Raw genomic sequence first — 21,202 nt, 5'->3', positions numbered from 1 at the left:
GGCATGGGGCAGCTTTTGAATGTGTGTACTAGTTCCAAAGGAGTGTCACTCCCATAGCAGGAAGTAAACCAGTCGACCAGGGATACTAGGTCCTATCTACTTTTCCACGTGGGACAAGTTATACACTAAGCAGCAAGATAAATTTAAAAAAAAAAAAAAAAAGAAGTTTTTGCTTTGATTAAATAGCTTTTACATCACAAAAGAAAAAAGTTGCCACATGAGCATGGTACTTAGCACGTCAGTTGGTAATCTGAAGTTCATGAGGTTTTTTCCTCACACGTGGAACTATTCTCCCCCCTTTTCTTGGGATATTGTGTCACCCACTCAGAACTTTCTCACTGAAACGTTTCCGATTCGAAAGGAAACAGGAGCCTTAGTGACAGACAGAACACATGGATTGTTGCGTCCCTTGACGCTTTGGAGTAATAAGGTGTAGTTGAGAATGGTTTAAGCTATGAAACAAAATGAAATCTTGTGCTAAAGGTCAGTAAGAGCCACAAATACCCTGATGTTCAGCATTTTTGACTGCAAAGTACAAAATCTACCTGAAATATTATTGTCTGGAAAATACATTTCTGTCTTTGATTGTTGGCAGTAGTACAGTAAAAGGTGCGTTCCCATACCGGGAGTCGAACCCGGGCTGCCGGGGTGAAAACCAGGAATCCTAACCACTAGACCATATGAGAATGGATAGCTACACACTGAGGTATCTATTGAAAAAAATCAGCTCGGGGGCTTGCACAAGAAACGTCTGCAGATTGGCACGTGCATCTTGCCTCGTTAGCGCAGTAGGTAGCGCGTCAGTCTCATAATCTGAAGGTCGTGAGTTCGATCCTCACACGGGGCAGCGGGCTCCTCTTTTCCGAAGAGATTTTGTCAAAAACTTAGAACTTTCCCATTCAGTTCTAACATGTTTCTGATAAGTAAGGATTTGTGAACCCAAATGACACATGGGTTGCTGGTTCTCTTGACTCGTTTGCTGTATAAAGAGGCAGATGAGAGTGATTTGAGCTATGAAAAAAAATTAAATCTTGTGCCAAAGGTCGTCACAATGAATGTAACCAAAAGCTGGTGTTCAGAATGATTGACAGCTAAGCGCAAAATCTACCTGAAATACTTTTGTCTGAAAAACACCCGCGTCAGTCTCATACTCTGAAGGTCGTGAGTTCGATCCTCACACGGGGCAGCAGGCTCCTCTTTTCCGAAGAGATTTTGTCAAAAACTTAGAACTTTCCCTTTCAGTTCTAACATGTTTCTGATAAGTAAGGATTTGTGAACCCAAGTGACAGATGGGACACATGGGTTGCTGTTTCACTTGACCCGTTTGCTGTATAAAGAGGCAGATGAGAGTGATTTGAGCTGTTTGACAGCTAAGCGCAAAATCTACCTGAAATACTTTTGTCTGAAAAACACCCGTCAGTAGCGAGCGCGTCAGTCTAATATTCTGAAGTTCGTGAGTTCGATCCTCACATGGGGAAGCGGTCTCCTCATTTCTGAAGAGATTCTGTCACCAAATTAGAACTTTCCCTTTCAGATTTAAAATGTTTCTGATAAGTAAGAATTTGCTAACCCAAATGACAGACAGGACACATGGGTTGTTGATTCTCTTGACACGTTTGCTGTAAAAGGGGCTAGTTGAGATTGATTTGAGCTATGAAACCAAATTAAATCTTGTGCCAAAGTTCATCACAACGAACGGACCAAAAGATGGCGTTCAGAATTTTCGACAGCTTAACGCAAATTCTACCTGAAATACTTTTGTCTGAAAAACACCTTTGTCTTTGAATGTTGGTGGCAGTACAGAAAAGTACATTCCCATACCGGGAGTTGAACCCGGCCCGCCTGGGTGAGAACCAGGAATCCTAACCGCTAGACCATATGGGAAAAGATGTGCTGTCTTATCAGTGACAATCTGAAAAAAAATAAGTTTTCTACTTGGCACAAGCAACTTCTGCAGTTCTATTTGCGCAGCTTGCCTCGTTAACACAGTTGTAAGCAAATCAGTCTCATAAGCTGAAAGATGAACGTTCGATTCTTAGACGGGGTACTGGTCCCTCGTTTTCTCAATCGATTCTGTCTCCATCTTGGCTACAGGGCCACAGATTTTTCCGATTCAGTACCAAAACATAACCAATTTAGTTCCTAAACTGTTTCCACGTACAAGGCATGGGGCAGCTTTTGAATGTGTGTACTAGTTCCAAAGGAGTGTCACTCCCATAGCAGGAAGTAAACCAGTTGACCAGGGATACTAGGTCCTATCCACTTTTCCACGTGGGACAAGTTATACACTAAGCAGCAAGATAAATTAAAAAAAAAAAAAAGAAGTTTTTGCTTTGATTAAATAGCTTTTACATCACAAAAGAAAAAAGTTGCCACATGAGCATGGTACTTAGCACGTCAGTTGGTAATCTGAAGTTCATGAGGTTTTTTCCTCACACGTGGAACTATTCTCCCCCCTTTTCTTGGGATATTGTGTCACCCACTCAGAACTTTCTCACTGAAACGTTTCCGATTCGAAAGGAAACAGGAGCCTTAGTGACAGACAGAACACATGGATTGTTGCGTCCCTTGACGCTTTGGAGTAATAAGGTGTAGTTGAGAATGGTTTAAGCTATGAAACAAAATGAAATCTTGTGCTAAAGGTCAGTAAGAGCCACAAATACCCTGATGTTCAGCATTTTTGACTGCAAAGTACAAAATCTACCTGAAGTATTATTGTCTGGAAAATACATTTCTGTCTTTGATTGTTGGCAGTAGTACAGTAAAAGGTGCGTTCCCATACCGGGAGTCGAACCCGGGCCGCCTGGGTGAAAACCAGGAATCCTAACCGCTAGACCATATGGGAAAGGATAGCTACACACTGAGGTATCTATTGAAAAAAATCAGCTCGGGGGCTTGCACAAGAAACGTCTGCAGATTGGCACGTGCATCTTGCCTCGTTAGCGCAGTAGGTAGCGCGTCAGTCTCATAATCTGAAGGTCGTGAGTTCGATCCTCACACGGGGCAGCGGGCTCCTCTTTTCCGAGGAGATTTTGTCAAAAACTTAGAACTTTCCCGTTCAGTTCTAACATGTTTCTGATAAGTAAGGATTTGTGAACCCAAATGACACATGGGTTGCTGGTTCTCTTGACTAGTTTGCTGTATAAAGAGGCAGATGAGAGTGATTTGAGCTATGAAAAAAAATTAAATCTTGTGCCAAAGGTCGTCACAATGAATGTAACCAAAAGCTGGTGTTCAGAATGATTGACAGCTAAGCGCAAAATCTACCTGAAATGCTTTTGTCTGAAAAACACCCGCGTCAGTCTCATAATCTGAAGGTCGTGAGTTCGATCCTCACACGGGGCAGCAGGCTCCTCTTTTCCGAAGACATTTTGTCAAAATCTTAGAACTTTCCCTTTCAGTTCTAACACGTTTCTGATAAGTAAGGATTTGTGAACCCAAATGACAGATGGGACACATGGGTTGCTGTTTCTCTTGACCCGTTTGCTGTATAAAGAGGCAGATGAGAGTGATTTGAGCTGTTTGACAGCTAAGCGCAAAATCTACCTGAAATACTTTTGTCTGAAAAACACCCGTCAGTAGCGAGCGCGTCAGTCTCATATTCTGAAGTTCGTGAGTTCGATCCTCACACGGAGAAGCGGTCTCCTCTTTTCTGAAGAGATTCTGTCACCAAATTAGAACTTTCCCTTTCAGATTTAAAATGTTTCTGATAAGTAAGAATTTGCGAACCCAAATGACAGACAGGACACATGGGTTGTTGATTCTCTTGACACGTTTGCTGTAAAAGGGGCTAGTTGAGATTGATTTGAGCTATGAAACCAAATTAAATCTTGTGCCAAAGTTCATCACAACGAACGGACCAAAAGATGGCGTTCAGAATTTTCGACAGCTTAACGCAAATTCTACCTGAAATACTTTTGTCTGAAAAACACCTTTGTCTTTGAATGTTGGTGGCAGTACAGAAAAGTACATTCCCATACCGGGAGTTGAACCCGGGCCGCCTGGGTGAGAACCAGGAATCCTAACCGCTAGACCATATGGGAAAAGATGTGCTTTCTTATCAGTGACAATCTGAAAAAAAATAAGTTTTCTACTTGGCACAAGCAACTTCTGCAGTTCTATTTGCGCAGCTTGCCTCGTTAACACAGTTGTAAGCAAATCAGTCTCATAAGCTGAAAGATGAACGTTCGATTCTTAGACGGGGTACTGGTCCCTCGTTTTCTCAATCGATTCTGTCTCCATCTTGGCTACAGGGCCACAGATTTTTCCGATTCAGTACCAAAACATAACCAATTTAGTTCCTAAACTGTTTCCACGTACAAGGCATGGGGCAGCTTTTGAATGTGTGTACTAGTTCCAAAGGAGTGTCACTCCCATAGCAGGAAGTAAACCAGTCGACCAGGGATACTAGGTCCTATCCACTTTTCCACGTGGGACAAGTTATACACTAAGCAGCAAGATAAATTAAAAAAAAAAAAAAGAAGTTTTTGCTTTGATTAAATAGCTTTTACATCACAAAAGAAAAAAGTTGCCACATGAGCATGGTACTTAGCACGTCAGTTGGTAATCTGAAGTTCATGAGGTTTTTTCCTCACACGTGGAACTATTCTCCCCCCTTTTCTTGGGATATTGTGTCACCCACTCAGAACTTTCTCACTGAAACGTTTCCGATTCGAAAGGAAACAGAAGCCTTAGTGACAGACAGAACACATGGATTGTTGCGTCCCTTTACGCTTTGGAGTAATAAGGTGTAGTTGAGAATGGTTTAAGCTATGAAACAAAATGAAATCTTGTGCTAAAGGTCAGTAAGAGCCACAAATACCCTGATGTTCAGCATTTTTGACTGCAAAGTACAAAATCTACCTGGAATATTATTGTCTGGAAAATACATTTCTGTCTTTGATTGTTGGCAGTAGTACAGTAAAAGGTGCGTTCCCATACCGGGAGTCGAACCCGGGCCGCCTGGGTGAAAACCAGGAATCCTTACCGCTAGACCATATGGGAATGGATAGCTACACACTGAGGTATCTATTGAAAAAAATCAGCTCGGGGGCTTGCACAAGAAACGTCTGCAGATTGGCACGTGCATCTTGCCTCGTTAGCGCAGTAGGTAGCGCGTCAGTCTCATAATCTGAAGGCCGTGAGTTCGATACTCACACGGGGCAGCGGGCTCCTCTTTTCCGAAGAGATTTTGTCAAAAACTTAGAACTTTCCCGTTCATTTCTAACACGTTTCTGATAAGTAAGGATTTGTGAACCCAAATGACACATGGGATGCTGGTTCTCTTGACCCGTTTGCTGTATAAAGAGGCAGATGAGAGTGATTTGAGCTATGAAAAAAAATTAAATCTTGTGCCAAAGTTCATCACAATGAATGTAACCAAAAGCTGGTGTTCAGAATGATTGACAGCTAAGCGCAAAATCTACCTGAAATACTTTTGTCTGAAAAACACCCGCGTCAGTCTCATAATCTGAAGGTCGTGAGTTCGATCCTCACACGGGGCAGCAGGCTCCTCTTTTCCGAAGAGATTTTGTCAAAAACTTAGAACTTTCCCTTTCAGTTCTAACACGTTTCTGATAAGTAAGGATTTGTGAACCCAAATGACAGATGGGACACATGGGTTGCTGTTTCTCTTGACCCGTTTGCTGTATAAAGAGGCAGATGAGAGTGATTTGAGCTGTTTGACAGCTAAGCGCAAAATCTACCTGAAATACTTTTGTCTGAAAAACACCCGTCAGTAGCGAGCGCGTCAGTCTCATATTCTGAAGTTCGTGAGTTCGATCCTCACACGGGGAAGCGGTCTCCTCTTTTCTGAAGAGATTCTGTCACCAAATTAGAACTTTCCCTTTCAGATTTAAAATGTTTCTGATAAGTAAGAATTTGCGAACCCAAATGACAGACAGGACACATGGGTTGTTGATTCTCTTGACACGTTTGCTGTAAAAGGGGCTAGTTGAGATTGATTTGAGCTATGAAACCAAATTAAATCTTGTGCCAAAGTTCATCACAACGAACGGACCAAAAGATGGCGTTCAGAATTTTCGACAGCTTAACGCAAATTCTACCTGAAATACTTTTGTCTGAAAAACACCTTTGTCTTTGAATGTTGGTGGCAGTACAGAAAAGTATATTCCCATACCGGGCGTTGAACCCGGCCCGCCTGGGTGAGAACCAGGAATCCTAACCGCTAGACCATATGGGAAAAGATGTGCTGTCTTATCAGTGACAATCTGAAAAAAAATAAGTTTTCTACTTGGCACAAGCAACTTCTGCAGTTCTATTTGCGCAGCTTGCCTCGTTAACACAGTTGTAAGCAAATCAGTCTCATAAGCTGAAAGATGAACGTTCGATTCTTAGACGGGGTACTGGTCCCTCGTTTTCTCAATCGATTCTGTCTCCATCTTGGCTACAGGGCCACAGATTTTTCCGATTCAGTACCAAAACATAACCAATTTAGTTCCTAAACTGTTTCCACGTACAAGGCATGGGGCAGCTTTTGAATGTGTGTACTAGTTCCAAAGGAGTGTCACTCCCATAGCAGGAAGTAAACCAGTCGACCAGGGATACTAGGTCCTATCTACTTTTCCACGTGGGACAAGTTATACACTAAGCAGCAAGATAAATTTAAAAAAAAAAAAAAAAGAAGTTTTTGCTTTGATTAAATAGCTTTTACATCACAAAAGAAAAAAGTTGCCACATGAGCATGGTACTTAGCACGTCAGTTGGTAATCTGAAGTTCATGAGGTTTTTTCCTCACACGTGGAACTATTCTCCCCCCTTTTCTTGGGATATTGTGTCACCCACTGAGAACTTTCTCACTGAAACGTTTCCGATTCGAAAGGAAACAGGAGCCTTAGTGACAGACAGAACACATGGATTGTTGCGTCCCTTGACGCTTTGGAGTAATAAGGTGTAGTTGAGAATGGTTTAAGCTATGAAACAAAATGAAATCTTGTGCTGAAGGTCAGTAAGAGCCACAAATACCCTGATGTTCAGCATTTTTGACTGCAAAGTACAAAATCTACCTGAAATATTATTGTCTGGAAAATACATTTCTGTCTTTGATTGTTGGCAGTAGTACAGTAAAAGGTGCGTTCCCATACCGGGAGTCGAACCCGGGCCGCCTGGGTGAAAACCAGGAATCCTAACCACTAGACCATATGGGAATGGATAGCTACACACTGAGGTATCTATTGAAAAAAATCAGCTCGGGGGCTTGCACAAGAAACGTCTGCAGATTGGCACGTGCATCTTGCCTCGTTAGCGCAGTAGGTAGCGCGTCAGTCTCATAATCTGAAGGTCGTGAGTTCGATCCTCACACGGGGCAGCGGGCTCCTCTTTTCCGAAGAGATTTTGTCAAAAACTTAGAACTTTCCCGTTCAGTTCTAACATGTTTCTGATAAGTAAGGATTTGTGAACCCAAATGACACATGGGTTGCTGGTTCTCTTGACTCGTTTGCTGTATAAAGAGGCAGATGAGAGTGATTTGAGCTATGAAAAAAAAATTAAATCTTGTGCCAAAGGTCGTCACAATGAATGTAACCAAAAGCTGGTGTTCAGAATGATTGACAGCTAAGCGCAAAATCTACCTGAAATACTTTTGTCTGAAAAACACCCGCGTCAGTCTCATAATCTGAAGGTCGTGAGTTCGATCCTCACACGGGGCAGCAGGCTCCTCTTTTCCGAAGAGATTTTGTCAAAATCTTAGAACTTTCCCTTTCAGTTCTAACACGTTTCTGATAAGTAAGGATTTGTGAACCCAAATGACAGATGGGACACATGGGTTGCTGTTTCTCTTGACCCGTTTGCTGTATAAAGAGGCAGATGAGAGTGATTTGAGCTGTTTGACAGCTAAGCGCAAAATCTACCTGAAATACTTTTGTCTGAAAAACACCCGTCAGTAGCGAGCGCGTCAGGCTCATATTCTGAAGTTCGTGAGTTCGATCCTCACACGGGGAAGCGGTCTCGTCTTTTCTGAAGAGATTCTGTCACCAAATTAGAACTTTCCCTTTCAGATTTAAAATGTTTCTGATAAGTAAGAATTTGCGAACCCAAATGACAGACAGGACACATGGGTTGTTGATTCTCTTGACACGTTTGCTCTAAAAGGGGCTAGTTGAGATTGATTTGAGCTATGAAACCAAATTAAATCTTGTGCCAAAGTTCATCACAACGAACGGACCAAAAGATGGCGTTCAGAATTTTCGACAGCTTAACGCAAATTCTACCTGAAATACTTTTGTCTGAAAAACACCTTTGTCTTTGAATGTTGGTGGCAGTACAGAAAAGTAAATTCCCATACCGGGAGTTGAACCCGGGCCGCCTGGGTGAGAACCAGGAATCCTAACCGCTAGACCATATGGGAAAAGATGTGCTGTCTTATCAGTGACAATCTGAAAAAAAATAAGTTTTCTACTTGGCACAAGCAACTTCTGCAGTTCTATTTGCCCAGCTTGCCTCGTTAACACAGTTGTAAGCAAATCAGTCTCATAAGCTGAAAGATGAACGTTCGATTCTTAGACGGGGTACTGGTCCCTCGTTTTCTCAATCGATTCTGTCTCCATCTTGGCTACAGGGCCACAGATTTTTCCGATTCAGTACCAAAACATAACCAATTTAGTTCCTAAACTGTTTCCACGTACAAGGCATGGGGCAGCTTTTGAATGTGTGTACTAGTTCCAAAGGAGTGTCACTCCCATAGCAGGAAGTAAACCAGTCGACCAGGGATACTAGGTCCTATCTACTTTTCCACGTGGGACAAGTTATACACTAAGCAGCAAGATAAATTTAAAAAAAAAAAAAAAAGAAGTTTTTGCTTTGATTAAATAGCTTTTACATCACAAAAGAAAAAAGTTGCCACATGAGCATGGTACTTAGCACGTCAGTTGGTAATCTGAAGTTCATGAGGTTTTTTCCTCACACGTGGAACTATTCTCCCCCCTTTTCTTGGGATATTGTGTCACCCACTCAGAACTTTCTCACTGAAACGTTTCCGATTCGAAAGGAAACAGGAGCCTTAGTGACAGACAGAACACATGGATTGTTGCGTCCCTTGACGCTTTGGAGTAATAAGGTGTAGTTGAGAATGGTTTAAGCTATGAAACAAAATGAAATCTTGTGCTGAAGGTCAGTAAGAGCCACAAATACCCTGATGTTCAGCATTTTTGACTGCAAAGTACAAAATCTACCTGAAATATTATTGTCTGGAAAATACATTTCTGTCTTTGATTGTTGGCAGTAGTACAGTAAAAGGTGCGTTCCCATACCGGGAGTCGAACCCGGGCCGCCTGGGTGAAAACCAGGAATCCTAACCACTAGACCATATGGGAATGGATAGCTACACACTGAGGTATCTATTGAAAAAAATCAGCTCGGGGGCTTGCACAAGAAACGTCTGCAGATTGGCACGTGCATCTTGTCTCGTTAGCGCAGTAGGTAGCGCGTCAGTCTCATAATCTGAAGGTCGTGAGTTCGATCCTCACACGGGGCAGCGGGCTCCTCTTTTCCGAAGAGATTTTGTCAAAAACTTAGAACTTTCCCGTTCAGTTCTAACATGTTTCTGATAAGTAAGGATTTGTGAACCCAAATGACACATGGGTTGCTGGTTCTCTTGACTCGTTTGCTGTATAAAGAGGCAGATGAGAGTGATTTGAGCTATGAAAAAAAATTAAATCTTGTGCCAAAGGTCGTCACAATGAATGTAACCAAAAGCTGGTGTTCAGAATGATTGACAGCTAAGCGCAAAATCTACCTGAAATACTTTTGTCTGAAAAACACCCGCGTCAGTCTCATAATCTGAAGGTCGTGAGTTCGATCCTCACACGGGGCAGCAGGCTCCTCTTTTCCGAAGAGATTTTGTCAAAATCTTAGAACTTTCCCTTTCAGTTCTAACACGTTTCTGATAAGTAAGGATTTGTGAACCCAAATGACAGATGGGACACATGGGTTGCTGTTTCTCTTGACCCGTTTGCTGTATAAAGAGGCAGATGAGAGTGATTTGAGCTGTTTGACAGCTAAGCGCAAAATCTACCTGAAATACTTTTGTCTGAAAAACACCCGTCAGTAGCGAGCGCGTCAGTCTCATATTCTGAAGTTCGTGAGTTCGATCCTCACACGGGGAAGCGGTCTCCTCTTTTCTGAAGAGATTCTGTCACCAAATTAGAACTTTCCCTTTCAGATTTAAAATGTTTCTGATAAGTAAGAATTTGCGAACCCAAATGACAGACAGGACACATGGGTTGTTGATTCTCTTGACACGTTTGCTCTAAAAGGGGCTAGTTGAGATTGATTTGAGCTATGAAACCAAATTAAATCTTGTGCCAAAGTTCATCACAACGAACGGACCAAAAGATGGCGTTCAGAATTTTCGACAGCTTAACGCAAATTCTACCTGAAATACTTTTGTCTGAAAAACACCTTTGTCTTTGAATGTTGGTGGCAGTACAGAAAAGTACATTCCCATACCGGGAGTTGAACCCAGGCCGCCTGGGTGAGAACCAGGAATCCTAACCGCTAGACCATATGGGAAAAGATGTGCTGTCTTATCAGTGACAATCTTAAAAAAAATAAGTTTTCTACTTGGCACAAGCAACTTCTGCAGTTCTATTTGCGCAGCTTGCCTCGTTAACACAGTTGTAAGCAAATCAGTCTCATAAGCTGAAAGATGAACGTTCGATTCTTAGACGGGGTACTGGTCCCTCGTTTTCTCAATCGATTCTGTCTCCATCTTGGCTACAGGGCCACAGATTTTTCCGATTCAGTACCAAAACATAACCAATTTAGTTCCTAAACTGTTTCCACGTACAAGGCATGGGGCAGCTTTTGAATGTGTGTACTAGTTCCAAAGGAGTGTCACTCCCATAGCAGGAAGTAAACCAGTCGACCAGGGATACTAGGTCCTATCCACTTTTCCACGTGGGACAAGTTATACACTAAGCAGCAAGATAAATTAAAAAAAAAAAAAAGAAGTTTTTGCTTTGATTAAATAGCTTTTACATCACAAAAGAAAAAAGTTGCCACATGAGCATGGTACTTAGCACGTCAGTTGGTAATCTGAAGTTCATGAGGTTTTTTCCTCACACGTGGAACTATTCTCCCCCCTTTTCTTGGGATATTGTGTCACCCACTCAGAACTTTCTCACTGAAACGTTTCCGATTCGAAAGGAAACAGGAGCCTTAGTGACAGACAGAACACATGGATTGTTGCGTCCCTTGACGCTTTGGAGTAATAAGGTGTAGTTGAGAATGGTTTAAGCTATGAAACAAAATGAAATCTTGTGCTAAAGGTCAGTAAGAGCCACAAATACCCTGATGTTCAGCATTTTTGACTGCAAAGTACAAAATCTACCTGAAATATTATTGTCTGGAAAATACATTTCTGTCTTTGATTGTTGGCAGTAGTACAGTAAAAGGTGCGTTCCCATACCGGGAGTCGAACCCGGGCCGCCTGGGTGAAAACCAGGAATCCTAACCGCTAGACCATATGGGAAAGGATAGCTACACACTGAGGTATCTATTGAAAAAAATCAGCTCGGGGGCTTGCACAAGAAACGTCTGCAGATTGGCACGTGCATCTTGCCTCGTTAGCGCAGTAGGTAGCGCGTCAGTCTCATAATCTGAAGGTCGTGAGTTCGATCCTCACACGGGGCAGCGGGCTCCTCTTTTCCGAAGAGATTTTGTCAAAAACTTAGAACTTTCCCGTTCAGTTCTAACATGTTTCTGATAAGTAAGGATTTGTGAACCCAAATGACACATGGGTTGCTGGTTCTCTTGACTCGTTTGCTGTATAAAGAGGCAGATGAGAGTGATTTGAGCTATGAAAAAAAATTAAATCTTGTGCCAAAGGTCGTCACAATGAATGTAACCAAAAGCTGGTGTTCAGAATGATTGACAGCTAAGCGCAAAATCTACCTGAAATGCTTTTGTCTGAAAAACACCAGCGTCAGTCTCATAATCTGAAAGTCGTGAGTTCGATCCTCACACGGGGCAGCAGGCTCCTCTTTTCCGAAGACATTTTGTCAAAATCTTAGAACTTTCCCTTTCAGTTCTAACACGTTTCTGATAAGTAAGGATTTGTGAACCCAAATGACATATGGGACACATGGGTTGCTGTTTCTCTTGACCCGTTTGCTGTATAAAGAGGCAGATGAGAGTGATTTGAGCTGTTTGACAGCTAAGCGCAAAATCTACCTGAAATACTTTTGTCTGAAAAACACCCGTCAGTAGCGAGCGCGTCAGTCTCATATTCTGAAGTTCGTGAGTTCGATCCTCACACGGGGAAGCGGTCTCCTCTTTTCTGAAGAGATTCTGTCACCAAATTAGAACTTTCCCTTTCAGATTTAAAATGTTTCTGATAAGTAAGAATTTGCGAACCCAAATGACAGACAGGACACATGGGTTGTTGATTCTCTTGACACGTTTGCTGTAAAAGGGGCTAGTTGAGATTGATTTGAGCTATGAAACCAAATTAAATCTTGTGCCAAAGTTCATCACAACGAACGGACCAAAAGATGGCGTTCAGAATATTCGACAGCTTAACGCAAATTCTACCTGAAATACTTTTGTCTGAAAAACACCTTTGTCTTTGAATGTTGGTGGCAGTACAGAAAAGTACATTCCCATACCGGGAGTTGAACCCGGGCCGCCTGGGTGAGAACCAGGAATCCTAACCGCTAGACCATATGGGAAAAGATGTGCTGTCTTATCAGTGACAATCTGAAAAAAAATAAGTTTTCTACTTGGCACAAGCAACTTCTGCAGTTCTATTTGCGCAGCTTGCCTCGTTAACACAGTTGTAAGCAAATCAGTCTCATAAGCTGAAAGATGAACGTTCGATTCTTAGACGGGGTACTGGTCCCTCGTTTTCTCAATCGATTCTGTCTCCATCTTGGCTACAGGGCCACAGATTTTTCCGATTCAGTACCAAAACATAACCAATTTAATTCCTAAACTGTTTCCACGTACAAGGCATGGGGCAGCTTTTGAATGTGTGTACTAGTTCCAAAGGAGTGTCACTCCCATAGCAGGAAGTAAACCAGTCGACCAGGGATACTAGGTCCTATCCACTTTTCCACGTGGGACAAGTTATACACTAAGCAGCAAGATAAATTAAAAAAAAAAAAAAGAAGTTTTTGCTTTGATTAAACATCTTTTACATCACAAAAGAAAAAAGTTGCCACATGAGCATGGTACTTAGCACGTCAGTTGGTAATCTGAAGTTCATGAGGTTTTTTCCTCACACGTGGAACTATTCTCCCCCCTTTTCTTGGGATATTGTGTCACCCACTCAGAACTTTCTCACTGAAACGTTTCCGATTCGAAAGGAAACAGAAGCCTTAGTGACAGACAGAACACATGGATTGTTGCGTCCCTTCACGCTTTGGAGTAATAAGGTGTAGTTGAGAATGGTTTAAGCTATGAAACAAAATGAAATCTTGTGCTAAAGGTCAGTAAGAGCCACAAATACCCTGATGTTCAGCATTTTTGACTGCAAAGTACAAAATCTACCTGGAATATTATTGTCTGGAAAATACATTTCTGTCTTTGATTGTTGGCAGTAGTACAGTAAAAGGTGCGTTCCCATACCGGGAGTCGAACCCGGGCCGCCTGGGTGAAAACCAGGAATCCTTACCGCTAGACCATATGGGAATGGATAGCTACACACTGAGGTATCTATTGAAAAAAATCAGCTCGGGGGCTTGCACAAGAAACGTCTGCAGATTGGCACGTGCATCTTGCCTCGTTAGCGCAGTAGGTAGCGCGTCAGTCTCATAATCTGAAGGTTGTGAGTTCGATACTCACACGGAGCAGCGGGCTCCTCTTTTCCGAAGAGATTTTGTCAAAAACTTAGAACTTTCCCGTTCATTTCTAACACGTTTCTGATAAGTAAGGATTTGTGAACCCAAATGACACATGGGATGCTGGTTCTCTTGACCCGTTTGCTGTATAAAGAGGCAGATGAGAGTGATTTGAGCTATGAAAAAAAATTAAATCTTGTGCCAAAGGTCGTCACAATGAATGTAACCAAAAGCTGGTGTTCAGAATGATTGACAGCTAAGCGCAAAATCTACCTGAAATACTTTTGTCTGAAAAACACCCGCGTCAGTCTCATAATCTGAAGGTCGTGAGTTCGATCCTCACACGGGGCAGCAGGCTCCTCTTTTCCGAAGAGATTTTGTCAAAAACTTAGAACTTTCCCTTTCAGTTCTAACACGTTTCTGATAAGTAAGGATTTGTGAACCCAAATGACAGATGGGACACATGGGTTGCTGTTTCTCTTGACCCGTTTGCTGTATAAAGAGGCAGATGAGAGTGATTTGAGCTGTTTGACAGCTAAGCGCAAAATCTACCTGAAATACTTTTGTCTGAAAAACACCCGTCAGTAGCGAGCGCGTCAGTCTCATATTCTGAAGTTCGTGAGTTCGATCCTCACACGGGGAAGCGGTCTCCTCTTTTCTGAAGAGATTCTGTCACCAAATTAGAACTTTCCCTTTCAGATTTAAAATGTTTCTGATAAGTAAGAATTTGCGAACCCAAATGACAGACAGGACACATGGGTTGTTGATTCTCTTGACACGTTTGCTGTAAAAGGGGCTAGTTGAGATTGATTTGAGCTATGAAACCAAATTAAATCTTGTGCCAAAGTTCATCACAACGAACGGACCAAAAGATGGCGTTCAGAATATTCGACAGCTTAACGCAAATTCTACCTGAAATACTTTTGTCTGAAAAACACCTTTGTCTTTGAATGTTGGTGGCAGTACAGAAAAGTACATTCCCATACCGGGAGTTGAACCCGGGCCGCCTGGGTGAGAACCAGGAATCCTAACCGCTAGACCATATGGGAAAAGATGTGCTGTCTTATCAGTGACAATCTGAAAAAAAATAAGTTTTCTACTTGGCACAAGCAACTTCTGCAGTTCTATTTGCGCAGCTTGCCTCGTTAACACAGTTGTAAGCAAATCAGTCTCATAAGCTGAAAGATGAACGTTCGATTCTTAGACGGGGTACTGGTCCCTCGTTTTCTCAATCGATTCTGTCTCCATCTTGGCTACAGGGCCACAGATTTTTCCGATTCAGTACCAAAACATAACCAATTTAATTCCTAAACTGTTTCCACGTACAAGGCATGGGGCAGCTTTTGAATGTGTGTACTAGTTCCAAAGGAGTGTCACTCCCATAGCAGGAAGTAAACCAGTCGACCAGGGATACTAGGTCCTATCCACTTTTCCACGTGGGACAAGTTATACACTAAGCAGCAAGATAAATTAAAAAAAAAAAAAAGAAGTTTTTGCTTTGATTAAACATCTTTTACATCACAAAAGAAAAAAGTTGCCACATGAGCATGGTACTTAGCACGTCAGTTGGTAATCTGAAGTTCATGAGGTTTTTTCCTCACACGTGGAACTATTCTCCCCCCTTTTCTTGGGATATTGTGTCACCCACTCAGAACTTTCTCACTGAAACGTTTCCGATTCGAAAGGAAACAGAAGCCTTAGTGACAGACAGAACACATGGATTGTTGCGTCCCTTCACGCTTTGGAGTAATAAGGTGTAGTTGAGAATGGTTTAAGCTATGAAACAAAATGAAATCTTGTGCTAAAGGTCAGTAAGAGCCACAAATACCCTGATGTTCAGCATTTTTGACTGCAAAGTACAAAATCTACCTGGAATATTATTGTCTGGAAAATACATTTCTGTCTTTGATTGTTGGCAGTAGTACAGTAAAAGGTGCGTTCCCATACCGGGAGTCGAACCCGGGCCGCCTGGGTGAAAACCAGGAATCCTTACCGCTAGACCATATGGGAATGGATAGCTACACACTGAGGTATCTATTGAAAAAAATCAGCTCGGGGGCTTGCACAAGAAACGTCTGCAGATTGGCACGTGCATCTTGCCTCGTTAGCGCAGTAGGTAGCGCGTCAGTCTCATAATCTGAAGGTTGTGAGTTCGATACTCACACGGAGCAGCGGGCTCCTCTTTTCCGAAGAGATTTTGTCAAAAACTTAGAACTTTCCCGTTCATTTCTAACACGTTTCTGATAAGTAAGGATTTGTGAACCCAAATGACACATGGGATGCTGGTTCTCTTGACCCGTTTGCTGTATAAAGAGGCAGATGAGAGTGATTTGAGCTATGAAAAAAAATTAAATCTTGTGCCAAAGGTCGTCACAATGAATGTAACCAAAAGCTGGTGTTCAGAATGATTGACAGCTAAGCGCAAAATCTACCTGAAATACTTTTGTCTGAAAAACACCCGCGTCAGTCTCATAATCTGAAGGTCGTGAGTTCGATCCTCACACGGGGCAGCAGGCTCCTCTTTTCCGAAGAGATTTTGTCAAAAACTTAGAACTTTCCCTTTCAGTTCTAACACGTTTCTGATAAGTAAGGATTTGTGAACCCAAATGACAGATGGGACACATGGGTTGCTGTTTCTCTTGACCCGTTTGCTGTATAAAGAGGCAGATGAGAGTGATTTGAGCTGTTTGACAGCTAAGCGCAAAATCTACCTGAAATACTTTTGTCTGAAAAACACCCGTCAGTAGCGAGCGCGTCAGTCTCATATTCTGAAGTTCGTGAGTTCAATCCTCACACGGGGAAGCGGTCTCCTCTTTTCTGAAGAGATTCTGTCACCAAATTAGAACTTTCCCTTTCAGATTTAAAATGTTTCTGATAAGTAAGAATTTGCGAACCCAAATGACAGACAGGACACATGGGTTGTTGATTCTCTTGACACGTTTGCTGTAAAAGGGGCTAGTTGAGATTGATTTGAGCTATGAAACCAAATTAAATCTTGTGCCAAAGTTCATCACAACGAACGGACCAAAAGATGGCGTTCAGAATTTTCGACAGCTTAACGCAAATTCTACCTGAAATACTTTTGTCTGAAAAACACCTTTGTCTTTGAATGTTGGTGGCAGTACAGAAAAGTACATTCCCATACCGGGAGTTGAACACGGCCCGCCTGGGTGAGAACCAGGAATCCTAACCGATAGACCATATGGGAAAAGATGTGCTGTCTTATCAGTGACAATCTGAAAAAAAATAAGTTTTCTACTTGGCACAAGCAACTTCTGCAGTTCTATTTGCGCAGCTTGCCTCATTAACACAGTTGTAAGCAAATCAGTCTCATAAGCTGAAAGATGAACGTTCGATTCTTAGACGGGGTACTGGTCCCTCGTTTTCTCAATCGATTCTGTCTCCATCTTGGCTACAGGGCCACAGATTTTTCCGATTCAGTACCAAAACATAACCAATTTAGTTCCTAAACTGTTTCCACGTACAAGGCATGGGGCAGCTTTTGAATGTGTGTACTAGTTCCAAAGGAGTGTCACTCCCATAGCAGGAAGTAAACCAGTCGACCAGGGATACTAGGTCCTATCCACTTTTCCACGTGGGACACGTTATACACTAAGCAGCAAGATAAATTAAAAAAAAAAAAAAGAAGTTTTTGCTTTGATTAAATAGCTTTTACATCACAAAAGAAAAAAGTTGCCACATGAGCATGGTACTTAGCACGTCAGTTGGTAATCTGAAGTTCATGAGGTTTTTTCCTCACACGTGGAACTATTCTCCCCCCTTTTCTTGGGATATTGTGTCACCCACTCAGAACTTTCTCACTGAAACGTTTCCGATTCGAAAGGAAACAGGAGCCTTAGTGACAGACAGAACACATGGATTGTTGCATCCCTTGACGCTTTGGAGTAATAAGGTGTAGTTGAGAATGGTTTAAGCTATGAAACAAAATGAAATCTTGTGCTAAAGGTCAGTAAGAGCCACAAATACCCTGATGTTCAGCATTTTTGACTGCAAAGTACAAAATCTACCTGAAATATTATTGTCTGGAAAATACATTTCTGTCTTTGATTGTTGGCAGTAGTACAGTAAAAGGTGCGTTCCCATACCGGGAGTCGAACCCGGGGCCCCTGGGTGAAAACCAGGAATCCTAACCGCTAGACCATATGGGAAAGGATAGCTACACACTGAGGTATCTATTGAAAAAAATCAGCTCGGGGGCTTGCACAAGAAACGTCTGCAGATTGGCACGTGCATCTTGCCTCGTTAGCGCAGTAGGTAGCGTGTCAGTCTCATAATCTGAAGGTCGTGAGTTCGATCCTCACACGGGGCAGCGGGCTCCTCTTTTCCGAAGAGATTTTGTCAAAAACTTAGAACTTTCCCGTTCAGTTCTAACATGTTTCTGATAAGTAAGGATTTGTGAACCCAAATGACACATGGGTTGCTGGTTCTCTTGACTCGTTTGCTGTATAAAGAGGCAGATGAGAGTGATTTGAGCTATGAAAAAAAATTAAATCTTGTGCCAAAGGTCGTCACAATGAATGTAACCAAAAGCTGGTGTTCAGAATGATTGACAGCTAAGCGCAAAATCTACCTGAAATGCTTTTGTCTGAAAAACACCCGCGTCAGTCTCATAATCTGAAGGTCGTGAGTTCGATCCTCACACGGGGCAGCAGGCTCCTCTTTTCCGAAGAGATTTTGTCAAAATCTTAGAACTTTCCCTTTCAGTTCTAACACGTTTCTGATAAGTAAGGATTTGTGAACCCAAATGACAGATGGGACACATGGGTTGCTGTTTCTCTTGACCCGTTTGCTGTATAAAGAGGCAGATGAGAGTGATTTGAGCTGTTTGACAGCTAAGCGCAAAATCTACCTGAAATACTTTTGTCTGAAAAACACCCGTCAGTAGCGAGCGCGTCAGTCTCATATTCTGAAGTTCGTGAGTTCGATCCTCACACGGGGAAGCGGTCTCCTCTTTTCTGAAGAGATTCTGTCACCAAATTAGAACTTTCCCTTTCAGATTTAAAATGTTTCTGATAAGTAAGAATTTGCGAACCCAAATGACAGACAGGACACATGGGTTGTTGATTCTCTTGACACGTTTGCTGTAAAAGGGGCTAGTTGAGATTGATTTGAGCTATGAAACCAAATTAAATCTTGTGCCAAAGTTCATCACAACGAACGGACCAAAAGATGGCGTTCAGAATTTTCGACAGCTTAACGCAAATTCTACCTGAAATACTTTTGTCTGAAAAACACCTTTGTCTTTGAATGTTGGTGGCAGTACAGAAAAGTACATTCCCATACCGGGAGTTGAACCCGGGACGCCTGGGTGAAAACCAGGAATCCTAACCGCTAGACCATATGGGAAAAGATGTGCTGTCTTATCAGTGACAATCTGAAAAAAAATAAGTTTTCTACATGGCACAAGCAACTTCTGCAGTTCTATTTGCGCAGCTTGCCTCGTTAACACAGTTGTAAGCAAATCAGTCTCATAAGCTGAAAGATGAACGTTCGATTCTTAGACGGGGTACTGGTCCCTCGTTTTCTCAATCGATTCTGTCTCCATCTTGGCTACAGGGCCACAGATTTTTCCGATTCAGTACCAAAACATAACCAATTTAGTTCCTAAACTGTTTCCACGTACAAGGCATGGGGCAGCTTTTGAATGTGTGTACTAGTTCCAAAGGAGTGTCACTCCCATAGCAGGAAGTAAACCAGTCGACCAGGGATACTAGGTCCTATCCACTTTTCCACGTGGGACAAGTTATACACTAAGCAGCAAGATAAATTAAAAAAAAAAAAAAGAAGTTTTTGCTTTGATTAAATAGCTTTTACATCACAAAAGAAAAAAGTTGCCACATGAGCATGGTACTTAGCACGTCAGTTGGTAATCTGAAGTTCATGAGGTTTTTTCCTCACACGTGGAACTATTCTCCCCCCTTTTCTTGGGATATTGTGTCACCCACTCAGAACTTTCTCACTGAAACGTTTCCGATTCGAAAGGAAACAGAAGCCTTAGTGACAGACAGAACACATGGATTGTTGCGTCCCTTGACGCTTTGGAGTAATAAGGTGTAGTTGAGAATGGTTTAAGCTATGAAACAAAATGAAATCTTGTGCTAAAGGTCAGTAAGAGCCACAAATACCCTGATGTTCAGCATTTTTGACTGCAAAGTACAAAATCTACCTGGAATATTATTGTCTGGAAAATACATTTCTGTCTTTGATTGTTGGCAGTAGTACAGTAAAAGGTGCGTTCCCATACCGGGAGTCGAACCCGGGCCACCTGGGTGAACACCAGGAATCCTGACCGCTAGACCATATGGGAATGGATAGCTACACACTGAGGTATCTATTGAAAAAAATCAGCTCGGGGGCTTGCACAAGAAACGTCTGCAGATTGGCACGTGCATCTTGCCTCGTTAGCGCAGTAGGTAGCGCGTCAGTCTCATAATCTGAAGGTCGTGAGTTCGATACTCACACGGGGCAGCGGGCTCCTCTTTTCCGAAGAGATTTTGTCAAAAACTTAGAACTTTCCCGTTCATTTCTAACACGTTTCTGATAAGTAAGGATTTGTGAACCCAAATGACACATGGGATGCTGGTTCTCTTGACCCGTTTGCTGTATAAAGAGGCAGATGAGAGTGATTTGAGCTATGAAAAAAAATTAAATCTTGTGCCAAAGGTCGTCACAATGAATGTAACCAAAAGCTGGTGTTCAGAATGATTGACAGCTAAGCGCAAAATCTACCTGAAATACTTTTGTCTGAAAAACACCCGCGTCAGTCTCATAATCTGAAGGTCGTGAGTTCGATCCTCACACGGGGCAGCAGGCTCCTCTTTTCCGAAGAGATTTTGTCAAAAACTTAGAACTTTCCCTTTCAGTTCTAACACGTTTCTGATAAGTAAGGATTTGTGAACCCAAATGACAGATGGGACACATGGGTTGCTGTTTCTCTTGACCCGTTTGCTGTATAAAGAGGCAGATGAGAGTGATTTGAGCTGTTTGACAGCTAAGCGCAAAATCTACCTGAAATACTTTTGTCTGAAAAACACCCGTCAGTAGCGAGCGCGTCAGTCTCATATTCTGAAGTTCGTGAGTTCGATCCTCACACGGGGAAGCGGTCTCCTCTTTTCTGAAGAGATTCTGTCACCAAATTAGAACTTTCCCTTTCAGATTTAAAATGTTTCTGATAAGTAAGAATTTGCGAACCCAAATGACAGACAGGACACATGGGTTGTTGATTCTCTTGACACGTTTGCTGTAAAAGGGGCTAGTTGAGATTGATTTGAGCTATGAAACCAAATTAAAGCTTGTGCCAAAGTTCATCACAACGAACGGACCAAAAGATGGCGTTCAGAATTTTCGACAGCTTAACGCAAATTCTACCTGAAATACTTTTGTCT

The 21,202-nt window shown here is 42.2% G+C and overlaps 26 non-coding genes across 26 annotated transcripts; 10 read left to right on the top strand and 16 right to left on the bottom strand.

The window, feature by feature from the left end:
- Nucleotides 1-774: 774 nt before the first annotated feature.
- Nucleotides 775-847, top strand: TRNAM-CAU (transfer RNA methionine (anticodon CAU)). The gene has a single exon. It is a non-coding gene; the product is annotated as a tRNA-Met (tRNA).
- Nucleotides 848-1,812: 965 nt separating this feature from the next.
- On the bottom strand, nucleotides 1,813-1,884 carry TRNAE-CUC (transfer RNA glutamic acid (anticodon CUC)). The gene has a single exon. It is a non-coding gene; the product is annotated as a tRNA-Glu (tRNA).
- Nucleotides 1,885-2,773: 889 nt separating this feature from the next.
- TRNAE-UUC (transfer RNA glutamic acid (anticodon UUC)) lies at nucleotides 2,774-2,845 on the bottom strand. Its single transcript has one exon. It is a non-coding gene; the product is annotated as a tRNA-Glu (tRNA).
- An 88-nt stretch (nucleotides 2,846-2,933) lies between these two features.
- Nucleotides 2,934-3,006, top strand: TRNAM-CAU (transfer RNA methionine (anticodon CAU)). Its single transcript has one exon. It is a non-coding gene; the product is annotated as a tRNA-Met (tRNA).
- A 965-nt stretch (nucleotides 3,007-3,971) lies between these two features.
- TRNAE-CUC (transfer RNA glutamic acid (anticodon CUC)) lies at nucleotides 3,972-4,043 on the bottom strand. Its single transcript has one exon. It is a non-coding gene; the product is annotated as a tRNA-Glu (tRNA).
- An 889-nt stretch (nucleotides 4,044-4,932) lies between these two features.
- On the bottom strand, nucleotides 4,933-5,004 carry TRNAE-UUC (transfer RNA glutamic acid (anticodon UUC)). The gene has a single exon. It is a non-coding gene; the product is annotated as a tRNA-Glu (tRNA).
- An 88-nt stretch (nucleotides 5,005-5,092) lies between these two features.
- Nucleotides 5,093-5,165, top strand: TRNAM-CAU (transfer RNA methionine (anticodon CAU)). Its single transcript has one exon. It is a non-coding gene; the product is annotated as a tRNA-Met (tRNA).
- Nucleotides 5,166-7,094: 1,929 nt separating this feature from the next.
- TRNAE-UUC (transfer RNA glutamic acid (anticodon UUC)) lies at nucleotides 7,095-7,166 on the bottom strand. The gene has a single exon. It is a non-coding gene; the product is annotated as a tRNA-Glu (tRNA).
- Nucleotides 7,167-7,254: 88 nt separating this feature from the next.
- Nucleotides 7,255-7,327, top strand: TRNAM-CAU (transfer RNA methionine (anticodon CAU)). Its single transcript has one exon. It is a non-coding gene; the product is annotated as a tRNA-Met (tRNA).
- Nucleotides 7,328-8,293: 966 nt separating this feature from the next.
- Nucleotides 8,294-8,365, bottom strand: TRNAE-CUC (transfer RNA glutamic acid (anticodon CUC)). Its single transcript has one exon. It is a non-coding gene; the product is annotated as a tRNA-Glu (tRNA).
- An 892-nt stretch (nucleotides 8,366-9,257) lies between these two features.
- On the bottom strand, nucleotides 9,258-9,329 carry TRNAE-UUC (transfer RNA glutamic acid (anticodon UUC)). Its single transcript has one exon. It is a non-coding gene; the product is annotated as a tRNA-Glu (tRNA).
- Nucleotides 9,330-9,417: 88 nt separating this feature from the next.
- On the top strand, nucleotides 9,418-9,490 carry TRNAM-CAU (transfer RNA methionine (anticodon CAU)). Its single transcript has one exon. It is a non-coding gene; the product is annotated as a tRNA-Met (tRNA).
- Nucleotides 9,491-10,455: 965 nt separating this feature from the next.
- On the bottom strand, nucleotides 10,456-10,527 carry TRNAE-CUC (transfer RNA glutamic acid (anticodon CUC)). The gene has a single exon. It is a non-coding gene; the product is annotated as a tRNA-Glu (tRNA).
- Nucleotides 10,528-11,416: 889 nt separating this feature from the next.
- On the bottom strand, nucleotides 11,417-11,488 carry TRNAE-UUC (transfer RNA glutamic acid (anticodon UUC)). The gene has a single exon. It is a non-coding gene; the product is annotated as a tRNA-Glu (tRNA).
- Nucleotides 11,489-11,576: 88 nt separating this feature from the next.
- TRNAM-CAU (transfer RNA methionine (anticodon CAU)) lies at nucleotides 11,577-11,649 on the top strand. Its single transcript has one exon. It is a non-coding gene; the product is annotated as a tRNA-Met (tRNA).
- Nucleotides 11,650-12,614: 965 nt separating this feature from the next.
- Nucleotides 12,615-12,686, bottom strand: TRNAE-CUC (transfer RNA glutamic acid (anticodon CUC)). Its single transcript has one exon. It is a non-coding gene; the product is annotated as a tRNA-Glu (tRNA).
- An 889-nt stretch (nucleotides 12,687-13,575) lies between these two features.
- Nucleotides 13,576-13,647, bottom strand: TRNAE-UUC (transfer RNA glutamic acid (anticodon UUC)). Its single transcript has one exon. It is a non-coding gene; the product is annotated as a tRNA-Glu (tRNA).
- An 88-nt stretch (nucleotides 13,648-13,735) lies between these two features.
- On the top strand, nucleotides 13,736-13,808 carry TRNAM-CAU (transfer RNA methionine (anticodon CAU)). Its single transcript has one exon. It is a non-coding gene; the product is annotated as a tRNA-Met (tRNA).
- A 965-nt stretch (nucleotides 13,809-14,773) lies between these two features.
- TRNAE-CUC (transfer RNA glutamic acid (anticodon CUC)) lies at nucleotides 14,774-14,845 on the bottom strand. Its single transcript has one exon. It is a non-coding gene; the product is annotated as a tRNA-Glu (tRNA).
- An 889-nt stretch (nucleotides 14,846-15,734) lies between these two features.
- TRNAE-UUC (transfer RNA glutamic acid (anticodon UUC)) lies at nucleotides 15,735-15,806 on the bottom strand. Its single transcript has one exon. It is a non-coding gene; the product is annotated as a tRNA-Glu (tRNA).
- An 88-nt stretch (nucleotides 15,807-15,894) lies between these two features.
- TRNAM-CAU (transfer RNA methionine (anticodon CAU)) lies at nucleotides 15,895-15,967 on the top strand. The gene has a single exon. It is a non-coding gene; the product is annotated as a tRNA-Met (tRNA).
- A 1,926-nt stretch (nucleotides 15,968-17,893) lies between these two features.
- TRNAE-UUC (transfer RNA glutamic acid (anticodon UUC)) lies at nucleotides 17,894-17,965 on the bottom strand. Its single transcript has one exon. It is a non-coding gene; the product is annotated as a tRNA-Glu (tRNA).
- An 88-nt stretch (nucleotides 17,966-18,053) lies between these two features.
- TRNAM-CAU (transfer RNA methionine (anticodon CAU)) lies at nucleotides 18,054-18,126 on the top strand. Its single transcript has one exon. It is a non-coding gene; the product is annotated as a tRNA-Met (tRNA).
- Nucleotides 18,127-19,091: 965 nt separating this feature from the next.
- TRNAE-UUC (transfer RNA glutamic acid (anticodon UUC)) lies at nucleotides 19,092-19,163 on the bottom strand. The gene has a single exon. It is a non-coding gene; the product is annotated as a tRNA-Glu (tRNA).
- Nucleotides 19,164-20,052: 889 nt separating this feature from the next.
- TRNAE-UUC (transfer RNA glutamic acid (anticodon UUC)) lies at nucleotides 20,053-20,124 on the bottom strand. The gene has a single exon. It is a non-coding gene; the product is annotated as a tRNA-Glu (tRNA).
- An 88-nt stretch (nucleotides 20,125-20,212) lies between these two features.
- Nucleotides 20,213-20,285, top strand: TRNAM-CAU (transfer RNA methionine (anticodon CAU)). The gene has a single exon. It is a non-coding gene; the product is annotated as a tRNA-Met (tRNA).
- Nucleotides 20,286-21,202: the final 917 nt, after the last annotated feature.

Source organism: Dendrobates tinctorius, unplaced genomic scaffold (genome assembly GCF_039654945.1).
Source record: "Dendrobates tinctorius isolate UK_male_01 unplaced genomic scaffold, ASM3965494v1 ptg000272l, whole genome shotgun sequence".
In the NCBI taxonomy this organism is placed as follows: Eukaryota; Metazoa; Chordata; class Amphibia; order Anura; family Dendrobatidae; genus Dendrobates; species Dendrobates tinctorius.
The sequence above is the reverse complement of the archived record's forward strand: the minus strand, read 5'-3'. Positions and strand labels throughout refer to the sequence as shown.